The following is a 17,616-nucleotide window of genomic DNA, read 5'->3' on the forward strand; positions in this document are numbered from 1 at the left end:
CTAGTTTGCATGTCCGAAAAGGTGCCACACACGTTGTTACCAATACCTTATTTTCCGGACTAGCAAACCTTTAATGAGGGCCATAGACTTGCTGACTGTTATTCTTGATGTGTAAGAGTACTTTTGAAATAATATGAAAAAGCTAACCCTTTTTTTTTGTGCCAAATAAGCATGCCCTTCTCACGGTAGACAGCAGAGTACTATACAGTGAGAGAAGATAGTTTGTCTAGAATTACTATTTCACCCGCTGGCAAAGCCAGGAAATTAACCTCAACACTTTGGTTTGGTTCCACAGTTTGAACCTTACTCCCTAATCACCTTTCTCAACTAACACTTTATGCTCTTCATTGGCTGTGGCTACCAGTGTTTACACTTACCACTTGGAGAAACCAAGCACTAGACCTGCGCCATATTTGTTATGTTACTTTTCATAGCTAGCGCTTTCTGGTTTTGGTCCATTGTTTTGTAGGTGCTACTATCACAAAAGTATATATAAAAACATGCACGTTTTTCAACCTCAGACATTGGAAAGGTTGTGTTGGCATTGCTGGAATTTGGTTCTGGGATATGACTACAATTCTCTGCATCAAGTGCTCAACCCTCTGAGCTAACTTTTGAACACAGTCGTGGCGCTCATGTTTATCAATAGGCATTTCAACGTTTGGTATTAAACGTGATCAATCTATTCCCCAGAGAAGGGTGAGATGATGTAGGAGTTGTTATAGTGAGCGGATAAACTGTGTGTCCCACGGTTAACCCAGAAAGCAAAGCATTACAGGATTAATTGATGAGCAGAATGTACTTCACAACAGAGAGGCTGAAGGTTTAGAGCCTCAGTAGTTTGCCATAAAACATCCTGGTATGTTATTTAAGTTTCTTTGAATCAGTCAGCAATGTGGGGCGCCCGCCACCCAGGTGTGGCACGGGGCACATGGCCCTATATTTTAGTGGACCTTCCAATTTTTACATTTTCCTTTTGCCCTCCCTTTTGCGTCTCTGCTCTTGCCATAGCCTCAGACCCTGCCACTTCCTTTCCTTGGCACTTGCCGCAGCTTTTGACAGGATGTGGGCTGGTAGCAACAGGAAGAAGGCTCCCACCTCCATCCATCTCCTGTTGTAAATGTACAGGAGGCGGGAGTTCAGGAGAAGGGAATCCACCCTCTTGTTACGAGAGCAGACATATTCTCTCCGCCTTCGCTGCTAAATGTTAACATCTGCAGGGGTTAAATCACTTTAACAGAGCATGGCGAGGCGGTGCCGCCACTTAGCAACATTCTAATCCTCGTAGTCAGGAAGCAGGCGCTACCGGATATCGGAGACCACTAACACATTGTTTAAAGTGGAGCTCTGCATATTCTTCATCGCAGACAAAAATGGGAGGCCATTTTCATTAACTAAGAGTCCAGCCTCCGTGATTAATTTCCCGATTTGTTTTACTTTATCTAAAATCCTTACATGTATAAACTCACTAGTTTGCCATAACCCCCGTATTATTCATTGGTCTCAAAAAATGAATGTATTCCTTTAGTTTTTCCCTCTTCGGAGCCATGGAATCTATAGCAGAAAGCTGACCCCATGTCGAAATGCTCTCACTACTTTGCAATTTTCTCTGAAATAACTTTGCATTCAGGACTCCAGAATATGATTTCCGAGCAGGACATTTAGTGTCATCATTCACATGTTTTAGAACCTTACATGTCATGTTTATTTGTTATTTCATATTCGCCTCTGGCTATTGGCTAATGGTGAAAACAGTGACGTGGATTTCCTTTTCATTTATGCAGGGACATCTTATTCAGAATGCATTTTATTTGGTCTAGTGTCGGAAGGGGTTTGTTATGGAGATATGCAATTGTAATTTAGTGTCATTTTTTTTTGGACCTTTGTGATGATCTTCACTCTACTGATCCTGCTTCCATGCCGTCCCGCACTGGATGACCACACATTCTCTTTACCTAAGAGTGTTGGTCCTGGTGGCAACTCCCCACAACACACCAGAGCTGTGCTGTAATACTAATGGTAGGATTTAAAGTGGACTGAAGCTTATCGCTCAACAATACTTCCACTGTGAAATGTGGCCATCAGAGGGTGAACAGCAAACTGCTAGATGGTCCAGTGCTCGCTCACTTTTGTAAATTTCTAGCCTCTGGTTGCTATCTATCACTTGACATGCGTTAGTTATGCCTTGGCTATGAAGAGGGCTGGTGTCATGCCCTGACCTGTTCCCCACTTCTTTTCGTTATGGCTTTCTGAATGTATTGCACTGCAAAGCTTCTCACTGTCCACCACTATGAAGGAGGTTGCAGCTGTTGGGTGCCTCTCATGATTGCTCGCTTTGCAAAGCCAGGGTGCTGGTGGAAGTCTCTGATAACCACTTGCCTGGCAAAGCCAAGAGGATGGTGGAAGTCTTTGAGGAATGCTCTCTTGACAAAGTCAAGAGGCTAGAGACACCCATGATGTTGCCGAGTATGTACCTGTAAGGGATTAAGGAAGTAGTATCCAAGAGGCTGGGGAGAGCCCTCTAGGAACACCTATGTGTAACAGCCAGTTGACTGGTGATCACTTCTGAAGAGCTGAAACAGGACAAGATGAAGTAGTGCAAAAGCCTTAAGAGACTATCTACTGGAGGCCACCAGGGGCCGCAGACAAGATGGTAGCCTGTTCGTCGAGCCTGTCCCCTGCCCTGGGATTTTTGTGGTGGATGGCAGAGTTGGGGGACTACTGACCCTTGGTAAACAATCCCCACGTGGGGGATCTTGCCCGGCAGCTGTGGGGCCAAAAATCAGTGGTGGGACCCCCCCTACAAGCAGCAGAGAGAGAGAGGGCCTGCAGCATTGTTCTGAGGAACGGCAGAGCTGGAGAGGACCCGGGCCATGATTTCGGGCAGGCCACATCCCAGAGTGGGTGGTGAACATCGCTGAGGTGGAGCAGAGGGCGACCTCTCCGGTTGGGGAGGGGGTCCCCATACCCTGGAAGTCTGCGCAGACTGGTGTGGCATGCCATCAGAGGAGCGCCCATTTTGCCACACGGTGAGCGCGAACAGTGAGAGGAGGAGGCAAAGGCTCACAGTGGCGCTGTGGGACCTGCTGAAAGGCAGAGGTGCGGTGTAGCAAGCAGTAAGCCCGGAGACAGTGGCAGGAAACTGGTGCGTGATAGAGGCCCTGACAGTGCGGGGAGCATTGCCGCTAGCCTCTGAACCTCCAGTGATGAGGCGGGACCTGAGGGTGACTGGTCCCGCCGGTCTGGGAAGCGGGAGAGAAACCTGGAGAGCAGAGCGGTGGGCGAAGGCCTCATGTGTAGATCACCCTGGGGAAGCACCAGTGATGACGGGCAGTGTGAGGAGGGAGGGGGCAGGCCCTAGTGCGAGGTAATGCGGGCTGCACTGGCGATCCTGATTGTGGAAGTGTGGGCACATGCACAAGCAACTACAAGGAGGCGGGGGATGAAGGCAGTGGACCCTCGCCGGGAACGTGCAGGCTGACAGCTTGAAGGCAGAGCAGACCAGTGCCTGTGCTGTGCCACCGTGACTGTGGTGGCGGTGGTGGCATAGAGGCAGGTGAGGACTTAGTGGGGAGATAGGCCGCCCGGCCCACGAGGGGACTGGGTGAGGAGCCTGGGGGGACGGATCACCAAAGGTCGCTACAGGATATAGCAGCAGTGTCCACATGCGCCCAGGTGACTGACTGACGGACTGACTGTCAAAGGATGCTGTGTGCAGAGCAGTAAGGCAGGGATGTGGAGAGGAAGTGCAACCCAGCCTATGGCCCCTCTGGAGGTGGTTAATAGGGCCCCCTGCAAGCCGGATATAAGCTAAAGAGACTGGGACTGTGATAAGGCGCCTTGGAGAAGAAAATGGCCCTGCACGCTCCAGTGGCGTAGTAACTAAGTTGGGGGGTGGAAGGGTGAGGAGAAAGATTTTGGAGACGAGATGCCGCCCTGGGCGCTAGGGGGCGACAAGGCTGGAGAAGGATGCAAACGGACCTGGGGGAGGCCCGGTGACCCGAGTGGAAGCGAGATGCCTTGGTAGATGAACTGGAGAGCCCCTTGAGCGATATTGATACTGCGGGGGTGGGACGATGGTGAAAGCCAAGGGAGATGGACACTCCCTCCTGTGTATGGGGGATATTGGTGCGATCAAGAGTGACATTCAGGCCATCTTAAAAAATATAAGACGAATGAGGACCGACATAGGGGCGAAGGTAGCGGGCGTCTCAGCGAAGGAGAACACCCTGCAGGTGAGAGTGGAGGGGGTGGAAGCCAACCAGGCCTCGGCAGGAATCATGGAGGTACATGCGAATGTACGCTTTTTGGAGTTGGAGCAAATGGAGGAAGATTTGCGTCTCAAGGTGGAGGACATTAAAAATCGGCAGGGGCGGAATAACCTTTGGTTTTATGGGTTGACGGAGGGGAAAGAGAGACCCCATAGGGTCTGAACAGAAGATCCTGGAAATAATGGAAATGATGTTAGGCTCCAAGGAGGGAGAGTCAGTAACTTTGGACAGGGTGCACCGGGCTGGGGGTGGAGGGGAGCAGTGGACCGCAGTTGGTTCTGGTGCAATTACATTATTACAGCGACACTGTGAGGGTCCTAGAGAAAGCATGCTGCATGGGGAATGTTGAATATGGAGATGGGGCCCTCAACAGATGGTTGCACGAGAAAGGGATAAATTATAGGTGGGGGTATCCATTTGCACTGATTTTTGAGTGGGAAGGGGAGCGATACCATTTGGTCACGGAGGCGGAGGGTATGCAGGTGATGGATGGGCGACTTGGTTGGCACACAGGATGGCGCCTCTCAGAAGGAGGGGAGCCAGGGAGCAGATCCTGCCCAGGGGCCCCCGGGCCTGAAAACTGCTGTAATTCAAGGGGCCAAGAAATTCCAGAAATTGGAACACCCAGTCACCGTGGAGGAATGGTACATGAGGGGGATTGGAGGGCTGCACAGGCTGTTTGCCTGATTATTCCATGCAATGTTTATAGCTATTTGGCCTGTTTGCTGCCACTGTGCTGTAGGTGGAGTCGAGGGAGGGCTGTGGGAGTTTGGGGAAGGGCACAGGGTTGAGAGAGGGGTGGGTAGTAGGGTCAAGGCAGGGGCCATAATCCTGTTGGTTCAACTTGTGTGTCCATGAAAGGCAGGACACGTGGTTGGACGCCTCGGATGGGAAGGGGTGGGGAGTAGCAGGTTTGGGATGAGGGGAAGCGATGGGAGTGGAGGGTTGGGAGGGGTGTCGTGATCATCGGCAGCAGCCAACGGAGGACGACTCCGGGAGGTCTTTTACGGAAGCGAGGGGGCAGATGGTGAAGGGTAACGAAGGGCCATGGCCGAGATGAGGGAGACAGCGCTGTATGTGGAGGGGCTCAATTCACAGAATACAAGGTCGCTTAACGGCAATATGTTTCGTAAACAGAGATTGGCAATTCTCTTCCTGCAAGAGACTCATTATAAGCAGGGGGCAAAAGCAGGGATAAAGGGAAAGGACATTGCCACGGTCTACTGGGCTTCTCATAGGGACCATAAGAAGGAGGGAGTGGGAATCATAGTTGGAAAAGCATTCCAAATGGCAGGGGTCAGAGTCAAGTGGGTGCATGGGGGTGGTTTCTCAGGATCAAGGGGTACCATGATGGCATACGGGTTATGCTGGCTACACTGTACGTGCCCAGTGAGGGTGAGGTGAAATTCCTGCACCAGATTCCTGGAGTGTTGGAGACCTGGGTGGAAGGGGCAACACTCTTAGGGGGAGACTTTAACCTAATGGTCGACCCAGCGATAGATTGGTGGTCAGCAAAATGGGGAACCCCGAAGGCACCAGCTAGGGAAAACGTAGACTTGAGCAACCTGCTGCAAGAGTATGAATGAGTGGATGTTTGGCTTACCCACTTCCCAGGGTCGGGGGATACACATTCTTCTCCCCCCACACCCTCGCGCATCAGTTTTACGTCATGATAGACCAGCTTCTGGTCTCACGGGAGTGGAGAGATGAGGAATCCTAAGGTTGAGGTGATAAATTGGTCTGATCAGGAATTGGTGGTGGCGGAGTAGAGGGTGGGTGGGGTCAGCGCGGCAGCAATACTGCTGGAGGTGTAGCGACACATTGACTAGTGACTAGTTATTCAGGGATTTCATGGGGTAGGAGATGGGGGCGTATTTTGAGGCCAACGACAATGGAGAGGTCCGTATGGCGACAATAGCGAGGCGGCTAAGGCTACATTTAGGGGACTGCTCATTGCGGAAGGACCTCGGAGGAAAAGGGAGAGGGGCCTGGTCGAGGTTGGACTACATGAGGAGTTCAGAGCTTTGCGGGCCCACCTGAGGACGGAAGGTGTGGACAGGCAGGGGATTCAGGGGGAGATGAGCAACAAAAGGCAGGAGCTCCACTTGGTGTCTATAGGCGAGGTGGTGAAGAAAATGTGCACAGTAAAAGTATCATGAAAGCAGTGATGCCGCTGGATCATTTCTGGCGATCAGGGTAAAAGGGTGTAGAGCAGAGCGGAGGGTTGACAAGGTGCGAGGGACTGATGGGGAAATGGTGGATAGGGGGGACTACATCCTTGCCCAATTTGCTGCTTACTACTAGCAGCTGTACTCTAAACTGATGGAGGCAACGCCAGAACAGATGCGCGCTTACCTTGATGGTTTGCCACTCCCTAAACATGCAAAATATGAGGGGGAGGTGATGGGAGCGATCCAGAAGTTGAAGGCAGGGAGGTGTGAGGCAAACATGGTATCCCAAGAAGAAAGAGGACACAAACGTTACAAATCACCAGTTTTATTCACTTCAAAAGAGGGGTTGGAAGAACTCCTGCCTTGCCCTAACACTAAAGATGGAAGCACACTCTACCTACCATCTAAATAAAAAGAAAACAGTCCTAGTCCTTTGTTAGTCCAGAAGAATAACAATTAAACTAGAAAACCTATTGCCTGCCCTCACTCTAATACCATACAAGTGAACTAGGGAAATGTAACACAAACAGAAAATCAGTGGGAAACAAAATTATGACAGAATGGCATCAAAAGATTCTGGCCCACGTTGTATAACACGTGGGTGGGGTGGAGCACTTGACGTATGGGCACACTCTGCTATGCAAGTACACCTAGGGTAGCTGGCTCGGTCCTCCGGCGCCTGCTTGGTGTTCACGTACTCTGTCTGAAAGTTTGGGGTTTTGACCTCTTGGGTCTCCCTTTTCCCCCATGTCCAGGTCCAACCCCTGCATTTTGCAGCACAAACACAAAAGTTCCAAAGGAAAATGTATTTTAAGTCTCTATAGGCCCCTTCAACCGTGCCCCAGCTTCTCACTTTCAATTTCTTTCCTTGGTTCCCATCTTTGGGGCTCAAACCATTTCACTTTACTTTCTCAGGGTTCCCTTCCCCTAGCTTTGTTCTTTAGGGTTTCCTATGCCTTATGGTACTCGTAGGCTTTTACTCTGTTCACATATTTGATAAAGATTCAGCAGTTTGCTCAATCTTCTCAGGCTCTCTTCAGGCCTGGCTTTAACAAAAGAATGTCGCTCTCTTTAAACACAATTTCTGGGTCTCCCTCATTCGGGCTTGCACCGCTTTCAAACACAATTTTAGCTCTCCCTCGTTAGGGCTCAGACCCGTTTGGTTCCCAAAAGGTTATCACAGCTGAATTCATTTAGGCTTCTCTCGTTATGGCTCGAGCCTAAACACAGTGCACAGTGTCTTTCGAATGGGCGTACTTTCGTTTTCTGCCGTACCACTGTTACTTTATTCTTCAGTTAAATTTCACTTAATTTCAAAAAGAACCTCAAGTCCCATAATGCCTTTCATGGGCCTTTTTATTTCCTGCTTTTTCTCAAATTCAGTGCTCAGGTTCCCGCTCCAGCCACACGCACGCTCACTGGGATTTCCTTTCTTGCTATGAGACTCACCCGGTTAGCGCGGCTCTGGCGAGCAACTTCTCTGGAGCGGTCTGGGTCGAGGTCAGGGCCTTCCCACCTGCCCATCAGGTACCTGGGCTTCCCTTCATATGCCTAGGTGAAACAAGTACTTTTGTGGACAATCAGCATGATATGATCTGTCCTCTCTGGCTCTTGGTAGACACAGTACATCAGCCCTGCTGCAGCCCTTGGACACAGGATAAGCTCCCTTCCAGACTCTCCAGGGTTCTCTCGGCACTCCTCTGCTCTTCAGGTCCTCTGGTCCACATTGCATCCCCAGCTCGCTCAAACTGTTTCTCAGTGCGCCACCTTTTATACTGACAGGGACTGTTAATTGAAGTAATCTGTGGTTGATTGAAAAGGAAGGCCTGATTCTGCCTGTCCTCGTTAATGGGAAAAGATGGCTACTGCACATGGTACATTGGTTCCTACGGGCAATCTTCATAGCTCTGTTCCTCTTCTTCATCCCAATGGTTATGACAGAAGGCAATGGGGAGGAAGTATGGGAGTTGTACTTTTCCCTAATGAAGGAGTGAAACTTCTGTAAGTGTTTGTCAGGGTGAAGGAGACAGATGGGTGGTTGTAGGTGAATGGGTTTGAGATGATCCCATAGTGACTGAGGATGTCGGCTAGGGATATATTTCTTCTCCTATACCTTCTCCTAAGCCTCCCTTTAATGTTAGTACCTGTTGGAATTGGGGAGGGGGTAACGGGACAGGATTCATAACTACCTATAAAGGTGGAGGAAGTGTTGGGTAGGGGTTTATCAGAAAGGGGGGGGGGGGGAGTACAGCTTCTCTCCCGAGGGCATTCCTCCAACAGTCCCCAAGGATCCCCTGCTCAGGTGATACTTCTGCACTGGTCCACCCCGAGGGACTGGTTCCAAAGTAGATGGCCGTGCTCTGCCCTCTGAACAAAGAATCCCTGGGATCCAGAAGTGAGAAATCCCTCAGGAGAAGAATCCTTGGGGTTCATAAGTGAAAAAGTCCTCAGGATTCTCACAGAAGACCCCACAGGATGATGAGTTCACCACAGATTTTTATAAGCAGTACTCACAGCTGTTTGTGACGCCCATAGCCAAATTGTACAACTTTATTGTAGGGTGCTGGGGGATCCATACCGCCAACGTTTCTTGAAACCCTGATAGCGGTAATCCTTAAATAGGGGAAGGACTGCGCGAACTGTGCCTCGTACAGGCCCATCTCTCTGATAAGTGTGGATGCGAAAGTGTTCACTAGAGTGCTCACGTCGCATTTAGAGGTCTGTCTTTCCCGGCTGATCCATGGAGACCAGATGGGCTTCATTATGCACAGGAAGTGACAACAGGGTCAATTGTGGCTTACCTAAGGCAGGGTAGCGAATGCCATCCCAAACCGTAAGAGCATAATGGTACACAATGGACGGTTCAATGGGGAAACGACTTAAAAGTGGAAGCTGGGAGAGAGAGGTAGTTGTGATGGTAGTGATAGGGGTCCTGGTCGTTGGACACAAGAAAAAGAGCTGCTCTGGCCCTCTGGTCAGGCACCCAAAATCCCACCAAAGATGAAAAAAGGGGCTGGGGGGTTGTTATTCACTAGGGTTGCCTGGCTGTGGACAGGGAAAGGTGTAATGCCTGTCTGGGAGGGAAGGAATGAGAACAGAGTTCGGCTCTCTACATGTGGGTGATTATGTACCACATGCAGTGTTGGCACCAACAGCCTGCAAAGACAAAAACGAAATAAAAAAAACAAATGGGGCAGCCATCTTGGTGGTGAATCAATAACGAGAGGAGGATTGAATCTCGTTGTTGTAGACCAAAATGGTTTTGGCAGCCATGTGCAGGTCAGAGACACCAGGATTTCCGTGGCTGCTTTATTCACCCTGATGGCTCAAAACAGCTCTTTACATGTGGATGGTTGCCCATAGAAAAACATATGCAAAAGCTGGTTTTCCAGTGAAATGTTGCGTTTGTAGCTAAAATACGCACAGTCCCACTAGTCCCTGGGACGTGCTAACAAACCCATGCTAGTCTGGGTATTAGAAAGCAGTTTCTCTGTACCCCCCCCCTCTTGGTCTTGGGGGTGCCGTATGTTGTCGTGGAGGAGCCACAACAGGTCTGGTCGACCGGTTACAGTGGTTATCAGTAGTTGTGAACCATCTTCTTCAGGACACTAGAATTCTTCATGTGTTGATCAAAGCATAACTCTCCTCATAGTAGGGCAGCAATAGCGGGCTGTGTGGGATCCTAGAGGAGGAGACACAAAAGAACATTGCAAAGAGGGCATACGTCAACCTCTAATTGCAATGTTGCACAGTGGTATATCCAAAGAGCTCAAATTCTAGTTACATAGCTACTTGATGCTGACAAGAAAAAAACATATGCTCATGTGATACTTTGGAGCATTGCCACTGATTGGTGCCTTAAAAACACAAAAGACACCTTAGCCCAAAGGAAAGGGAGCAGTGGAAGGGAGGAAAAGGTGAAGAGGGAGCAGAGAGGGAGAAGAAGACTGGGGGGGACAAGAGGTAGGTGTGGGGGGGCCCGGAGGGGATGTAATGCAGGAGGGAGTCAAGGGGTAAGTGGCTGCGGCGCCTACCTGAATGTAAGGAAATTGGAGGATCCACAGGGCAAGCTGTCCAAGTCTGCACCTAGAGTGGAAAGGGGAGCTGTAATTAAGAAAGTCTGAGATGGCTGGAAGGGCGGGCGGGGTCGGGGGAGGAGGGAGGGTGCTCATACCTTGATCACTAGCCTTATATGGTCCGGAAACGGTGAAGCCCACAATCAAATTCTGTGTAATATCCCGGATTCAGTCTGCCATTCGCACTTCATCATAGTATGCGGAATCCAGAGCGTTCGGACATAAGCCCCCCTGTCATAGCTAACAGCGAGGGAGACGCCAACCCCCTCACCCTAACATTAGGTGAGGTTGTCACTGCTCTCAATAGCCAAAAAGCAGAAAAAGCACCCGGCCTAGACAAGGTGCCAGTTGATTTTTATAAGTCAGAACCCCTGATATGGGTCCTATATCTCACTAAGCTTTTCAACAAGGCCATGGCAGCATATCTTGTCCCTCAGACATGGACCCAGACTGAAATTCTCCCGTTGTGTTAAAAGGGTGGTAGAGGTGACCCTGGAAACTACCGCCCAATATCATTACTCAATGCGGTGGGGTGGGGTGGGGGGCAGTATTTGCTAAGGCATTACAGGTTTCCCTGGGTGGAAGACAACATCATACACCATCTACAGGCTATCCTCCTGGCAAATATCAGTACTGCTGATCAGTGCCTTAGGTTGGGCCATATATGTGACAAATATGTAACTTTAAGAAAATTAAGACTATATGTCACATTCGTTGACTTCCAAATGGCTTTTGACAAGGTACCCAAGGCAATACAAAGTCTATACACAGGAAATGTGGCTGTGGTAAGATGGAGTGCTGATGGGAGGTCACCAAGAGAATTCCTATCCAAATGGGCGCATGCCAAGGACAGTACTTGCTCCCAAACTTTTTTGCCTTTTTATTAATGGTATTATTCCTAAATGAATGTGTTTACCCTGTGATGCACCAGCCCTGGCTGGGGAAAATTGCCCAATTTTAATGTTTGCGGACGACGCTGTACCTTTTATCCTTGACCCTGCACAGCTTGGAAAAACAAATATCGGCGTTCCAAGGGTTTTGTGAGCAAAATGGGGTCTCAATAAATGTGGGAAAACCAAAACTATGATCTTCAGGAAAATTGAACTAAGCGGCATAATAGTGTGCAACACTGAAGGGTGGAGTGTTGTGCAATTAAACGAGTATGGTTACCTGAGTGTCCGATTCACAGAAAATTGCTACTGGTCTTCTGAGGTGTCCAAGGCAGATATCGCGCTTAACCTCTTTGGTGGTGCCATTGCCAAGTTTGCCTATGACTATGGCAATGGACTGTTAATGTATCAATGGAAGCTTACTCTGCTCAAGCAAGAATAGCCGAACTTTTATGGGGCAGAGCTATGGAAAGGAATGAATTGCGGTAGATTGACCACAATTGAAAATAAACTGGAGGGGGCGTGGCTAAATGGCCGTGTAAGAGGATGCTCTTATGAGGAGCTCCTGAAGATCCGACAGCGATCCACAGGAAAACGAGCAGTTTTTAGTGACTTATGCAAGCCAAAAGCATTTTTAATGGTGCATGAATACTGGGGGCACGATCAGAGTGCTCGGAGAGCCCGTGCGGTGGCTGAGACGGAAAGTTACGGCCACGGAGGAGAAGACGGGTGCCCGCGATCGTGCAAGATGGCGGCCAGAGAACAAAGGACCGGCAACTGACCACAGCGTCTCGTTGGGAACATCTACTGGCGCAGCTGAGACTGGGCCCGCTGCGGCCGTGCAGACTGAGAGTTGCCCATCCTAGGAGCAGATCGACGGACCCGACCGGAGCAGGGGCCTGCGGGGCCTAAAAGCAGACGCTGAAGCCGACAATGGGCATTGGAGAGACAAGTGATCCCTGCCATCCTGGACCGCGGGACGCTGAGCAGGATTGGAGAGGAGCGCCCCAGGATGGGCTGCAGTCATCGAGCGCAGAGGACCAAATGATGGAGGCCATGTGCCTGGGGACCTGCTGTTGGGCCTGGGGGCTCCTGGTGGAGCGGGGACCCCTGAGGTGTTTGAGCCTGAGGGGGCTGAACACAGCGGAAGGCGCCGAACGCTCCGTAGATCCGGATCTTCATCGTGAGGGTGCCGGAGCCCTCCCCGCACAGCCGCAAAGTGATCACGGCAGCTGACTTACACGGAAGCCAGGAGTGGCAGTAAGCTGTTGCATTATCCCTGAGAGGCGGGCAGTGGAGGTACAGAGGGGCCTGGAGGGGAGAGCTCCCCTGGATTTTTTATGCATCGGGGTACTCTGAGGGAGATGCCCAGCTGGCCCACAGTGGTGCACCCGGACAGAGCGCAGGCACGCGCGCCTGGCCCAGGACATGATTGTGGGCAACAGCCCCTACCCGGACATAATACCTGCAGCAACATCATAAAGTGCAGGCGGGGGAGGGATCGCCCGAGGGAAAATGAATAAAATACAGCGGCAGATCAAAAGACCACCACGACTGAATCCCAGGATGGAGTGGTTACTTATGGAGGCATCTTACAGACACACGTAGTGGCAGCACAAAGCAAGGAGAGCCACACTAACACCAGGTGGAACGCCTGACGCTGGCAACTGAGGGAAACACGGAAAGGGCCTGCGGAACAATATGGAGCTGGAGCAGGCACGTGAAGGGACACAGCCCATTCCAAGTGCGCAGCAAGCTGTAGGCGCATATCCTCGACGCGGTCCAGGCGGGCCCTAAACATCAAGAAAATCCAGACACCACGTAAACCTGCATACAAGAGGCCTCTGCGCTGGCCCACACCAAGGTGTGGAGTGGCACAATGTCTAATAAAATTGTGAGACCGAAGAGTGAGTAAGCCCACGCTAGAGGCCTACGCCAAGACACCTCCAGGGGTAGAGGGGGCCAGGAACAAGGACAAGCTATCACTGTGATGGAGGAAGCCCCGGGCACAATCCAGGAGGTGCTGCCAGCAATTGCGGACCTGAAAGTTGCCTGGGAGACAAAACTGGGCCTGGCTGTGAACGAACTGAAAGGGGCACTGGATTTTAAGGTCAGAGCGGTCCAGGAAGATGTGAACTTATTAAGACAAGATGTGAGAACGCTTGCAGAGCGCACTGAAAACCTGGAAAAAGAGATTGCCCCAAACATGGCGGAAAGCGCCGCCCACAGATCCGAAATCCATGCCCTTGTACAGCGAGTGGGCAACCTGGAGAACAGAGCGGAGGAAGCAGAAGGACGTGCCAGACGCAATAACATCCGCATCGTGGGTTTGCCAGAAGGAATGGAGGGGCCGAACCCGACGGAATACGTGGAGACCATGCTGCTGCAGTAAATAACCGGAGGGGCACTGACCCAGGGATTTGCTGTTGAGAGGGCACACAGGGCTTTGACGAGGAGGCCGCCCCCGGGAGCCCCCCCCCCAGGCCATTGATCGCAAAGGTTCTGAACTACCGTGAAAAAATACTCAAATTCTTCCGGAAGGGCGGAAAGATCGAAAGGGGGCCTGCAAAAATCAACGCATACCCGGACTACCCCTTGCAGGTACAACGCAGTAGAATGAACTTCGGAGCAGTGAAAAGAACATTGAGGGAAACGGGTCACAGATATATGTTGCTTTAACCAGCCTAACTGAAATTGTTCCACAGGAACAAAACTTTGTTTTTCGAAACGCCACAGGACGCCATGGAGTGGCTAGATATGCAGAGTCGCCCAAGGAGTCAGGTATCCAGACAGAAGCCGAAGAAGATAAGTAAAAGGCTGCTGTGTCTCCCTGGGCGACATAGCGCAAGGCACAGGGACTAGAATATCGTATTGAGTTAAGCTCTCAGAGAATGTGCTGCTGGGAAAGTATATGCTTGCAAGATCCGTTTGAACTGAATAATTCAATCTATAGTAGTGGGAGCTCCCAGGAGACAACTCTTGAACCCCCATAGCATTGTGCTTAGTTAGGTCACTATTAGATTGGTGAAGCTCCGCGGGGTCCTGGTCCTCGATACCACTAGAAAGGACCAGATGCGGGTGGCCCTGAGATCCAGGGATGGAGCTGGGCATTTATTGGGGATGGGTAGGGAGGGGGGAGGGACAGAGTTGTGTGCGGTGGGGCATAGTTGGGGAAGGGGGGGGTTGTTGATGTTGGGAGGGATAAGAGCCGGAAAATGAGCCCTCGGGAACGACATGGGAAGAGGGGAGAGGGAGAACATCAAGTCAATAGTTACCTAAAACGTAATAAAGTAATGATGTACGTAAAGAGGATGAGGATTGATATAGCTCTGCTACAGGAAACCCACCTCACCAAGGAGAAGTTGGAGGTGGTTAGGAGATAATGGAAGGGTAGCATCATAGGAGCCACATATTCGGCATATGCAAGAGGGGTGGTTACATGGGTGGCACCACAAGTGCCATTTCAGCTGCTCAGATCGACGACAGACCCGGAAGGTAGAATGGTGGTGGTGGCGGCAGGGCTCCTGGAGAACAGAGAAGTGAAAATCATAAATCTGTATGCCCCTAACAATGATACAGCAGCATATGTTAGGTCCTTATATAGTAAAATTAGCCCCCTGTTGGGTGGCGCAGTAGTGTGGGGAGGTGATTTCAATTGCACCCTGAAACCCGGGATAGACAGGTCAGATAGCAAGTTAGTAAAACCTGCGCCAGCAGCTAAAGCATTGGGGAAACTGTTGACAGACCTCGGACTGGAGGATGTGAGGAGACGGTTGCACCCAACGGACAGGCAATACTTGCATTACGCAGCGCCATACTAGGCTGGACTATGTGTTTGCCGCCGCCGCCACCGAGATAGTGGGAGAAATGGTGGGCGCAGAATATAAAGCCAGGGTACTTTCGGACCATTCACCTTTGGTCTTGGAGTGGCGACATCAACCCCCTAGAGCGCGAACCCCGACGTGGAGGCTCAGAGCTGAGGCCCTACAGGACTCGGGATTCCGAGAGGATTTGAGGGAGGCCATCGAAGAATATTTCGACTTCAATACTGGCAGTGTACGATCCATGGGAACAGTATGGGAGGCATTTAAGGTGGTGGTGCGAGGGGTAGCCATATCAAAATCCAAAGGGCTCCAAGGGGGTATTGAACGGGAACTGCAGGAAACTGAAAGAGAGCTAGAGGGCCTGATGCGAAGGGGCAGGACCACCCGAGAAGACAGCGCTAAGATAAGAGACTTACAAAAGGCTAGTAGTGAACTCTGGGACAGATTATGCAAGCTAAATTATAAGAAATACACAGAGAGGAAACATGTGGGGGGAGACAAGCCGGGCAGACTACTGGCCTGGTTATACAAAAATGAGACACCCCGGCCGGTGATTAGCGAGGTCAGGGACGCGGGAGGTCAGATCCGTAACACCCAGGAGAGAGTAAACGAGGAGTTCCTCATGTATTATAAACGATTATATGAGGACGCAGGAAGAGATATGGGTCAAGAAATACTGGAAACAATAGAAGATATAGGGCTGCCCACCTTGGATGACTTAGAACGCGCAGGTCTGGAGGCCCCTGTCTCCTCAGACGAACTGGAGGCAGTGATCCAACACCTGCCCACAAGTAAATGTGCCCGGGTCGGATGGGTTACCCAGCAAATTCTATAAAGCATATAAGCAGGAGCTACTCCAGCCGTTGCTGGCCATGTTCAATGAGGCCTACGAGCAGGGGGAGCTGCCGGAGTCCCTCCGAGAGGCGGTGATCATCCCGCTCCTGAAACCGGGCAAAACAAATGGGGAATGTGGGTCCTCTAGGCCCTTATCTATGCTTAATCAAGATAGCAAAACACTCACGGCAGTGCTTGCCAACAGACTTAAGCGAGTAATTGGCAAGTTGATACACCCGGACCAAACAGGCTATGTCCCCGGCAGAAACATCCGACAACCACAGGAGGCTACATCATATCATTGATCAAACTGAGAAAGACCCGGGTGAGTTGGCCATTGTGTCGCTGGATGCGGTCAAAGCCTTTGTTTCAGTGAGGTGGCCATGGTTGATGGCGACCCTGAAAGGGTACGGGATAGGACCGGGATATATTGGGTGGGTCAAGATGTTATATAGCTACCCGATAGCAAAGGTCAAAACAGGAACTATAATTTCAGACAAATGGCAACTGACCAGACAGGGATGCCCCTGGTCGCCCATGTTCTATATTCTTGCATTGGAGCCGTTGGCAATTTGCCTTAGGCAACAATATGGAGAGGTGGGGATTCGTACGACGGGAAACACACACCTGATATCACTGTATGCAGATGACATGCTGCTCTGTCTGCGCTTCCCGGAGGAGAATCTGCAATATGTGCTGGAGGTAATGGATCGCTATGCCACCCTCTCGGGCATATCGGTAAACCCCGGGAAGTCTAGTGTGTTCCCCTTGGGAAGGTATAAGAGTATCCCACTGGAAAAACTACCCATTCTGTAGATACCCTGGCAGACCGAGACGTTCAGATATCTGGGCATAAGCATGTACCACAAGATAGAGATAGAGCACAAACACAATACGGAGAAAGCAATTGGCGGTATTAAAAATAGCATGGTGTTTTGGTCCAGATTACCCCTTGCCATGATGGGAAGAGCAGCACTGCTCAAAATGGTGGTTTTGCCCAGACGCTTTTTTGTTAGACTTCATAGCCTGTGCAGGGGCTTCATATGGCACAACTCTAGGAATAGGGTGGCCCTGTGGAAACTACAGAACTCGTGTGATAAGGGAGGCATAAACCTGCCGAAATTTGAATTGTATTACTTGGCGGGACAGCTATTATATGTGGCTAGGTGGTTGTCTGCAGAGGACTCTGCGGAAGCTAGTCTTTTGCGGGATGACTCTGCCCCATACTTCCTAAAAGAGACCGTCTGGCTGCATAAAACAAAAGTGGCGGAGATGGGGAGACTGTTGGTGCTGGGCTGGGAGGTCTGGCGCAGGGCATGGAGAACTGTGGGTGACCCAGACCCGCTCTCTCAGCAGGTCCCGCTGGTGGTGCTATGCGGGGAAGACTCCCAACTGTTCAAAGGGGTCCGCAGATACTGGGAACCGGTGGGCCTAGCCACCCTTGGAGACATATGGCAGGAGGGGGAGGCATTGGAATTCCAGAGGTTGCAGGAGGAGACAGGGGTGCATAGGGGCCAATATATCACTTACACCAGGATCATGAAACGGGT

General features: G+C 50.7%; 1 protein-coding gene across 4 annotated transcripts in view; it reads left to right on the forward strand.

Moving 5' to 3' along the window:
- Window positions 1-17,616, forward strand: part of KLHL3 (kelch like family member 3) — a 1,295,653-nt gene that overhangs the window by 505,693 nt on the left and 772,344 nt on the right. The gene's annotated exons all lie outside the window — the stretch shown is intronic.

The sequence above is a fragment of the Ambystoma mexicanum genome, chromosome 3p (genome assembly GCF_040938575.1).
Source record: "Ambystoma mexicanum isolate Mex_15411 chromosome 3p, UKY_AmexF1_1, whole genome shotgun sequence".
NCBI lineage: Eukaryota > Metazoa > Chordata > Amphibia > Caudata > Ambystomatidae > Ambystoma > Ambystoma mexicanum.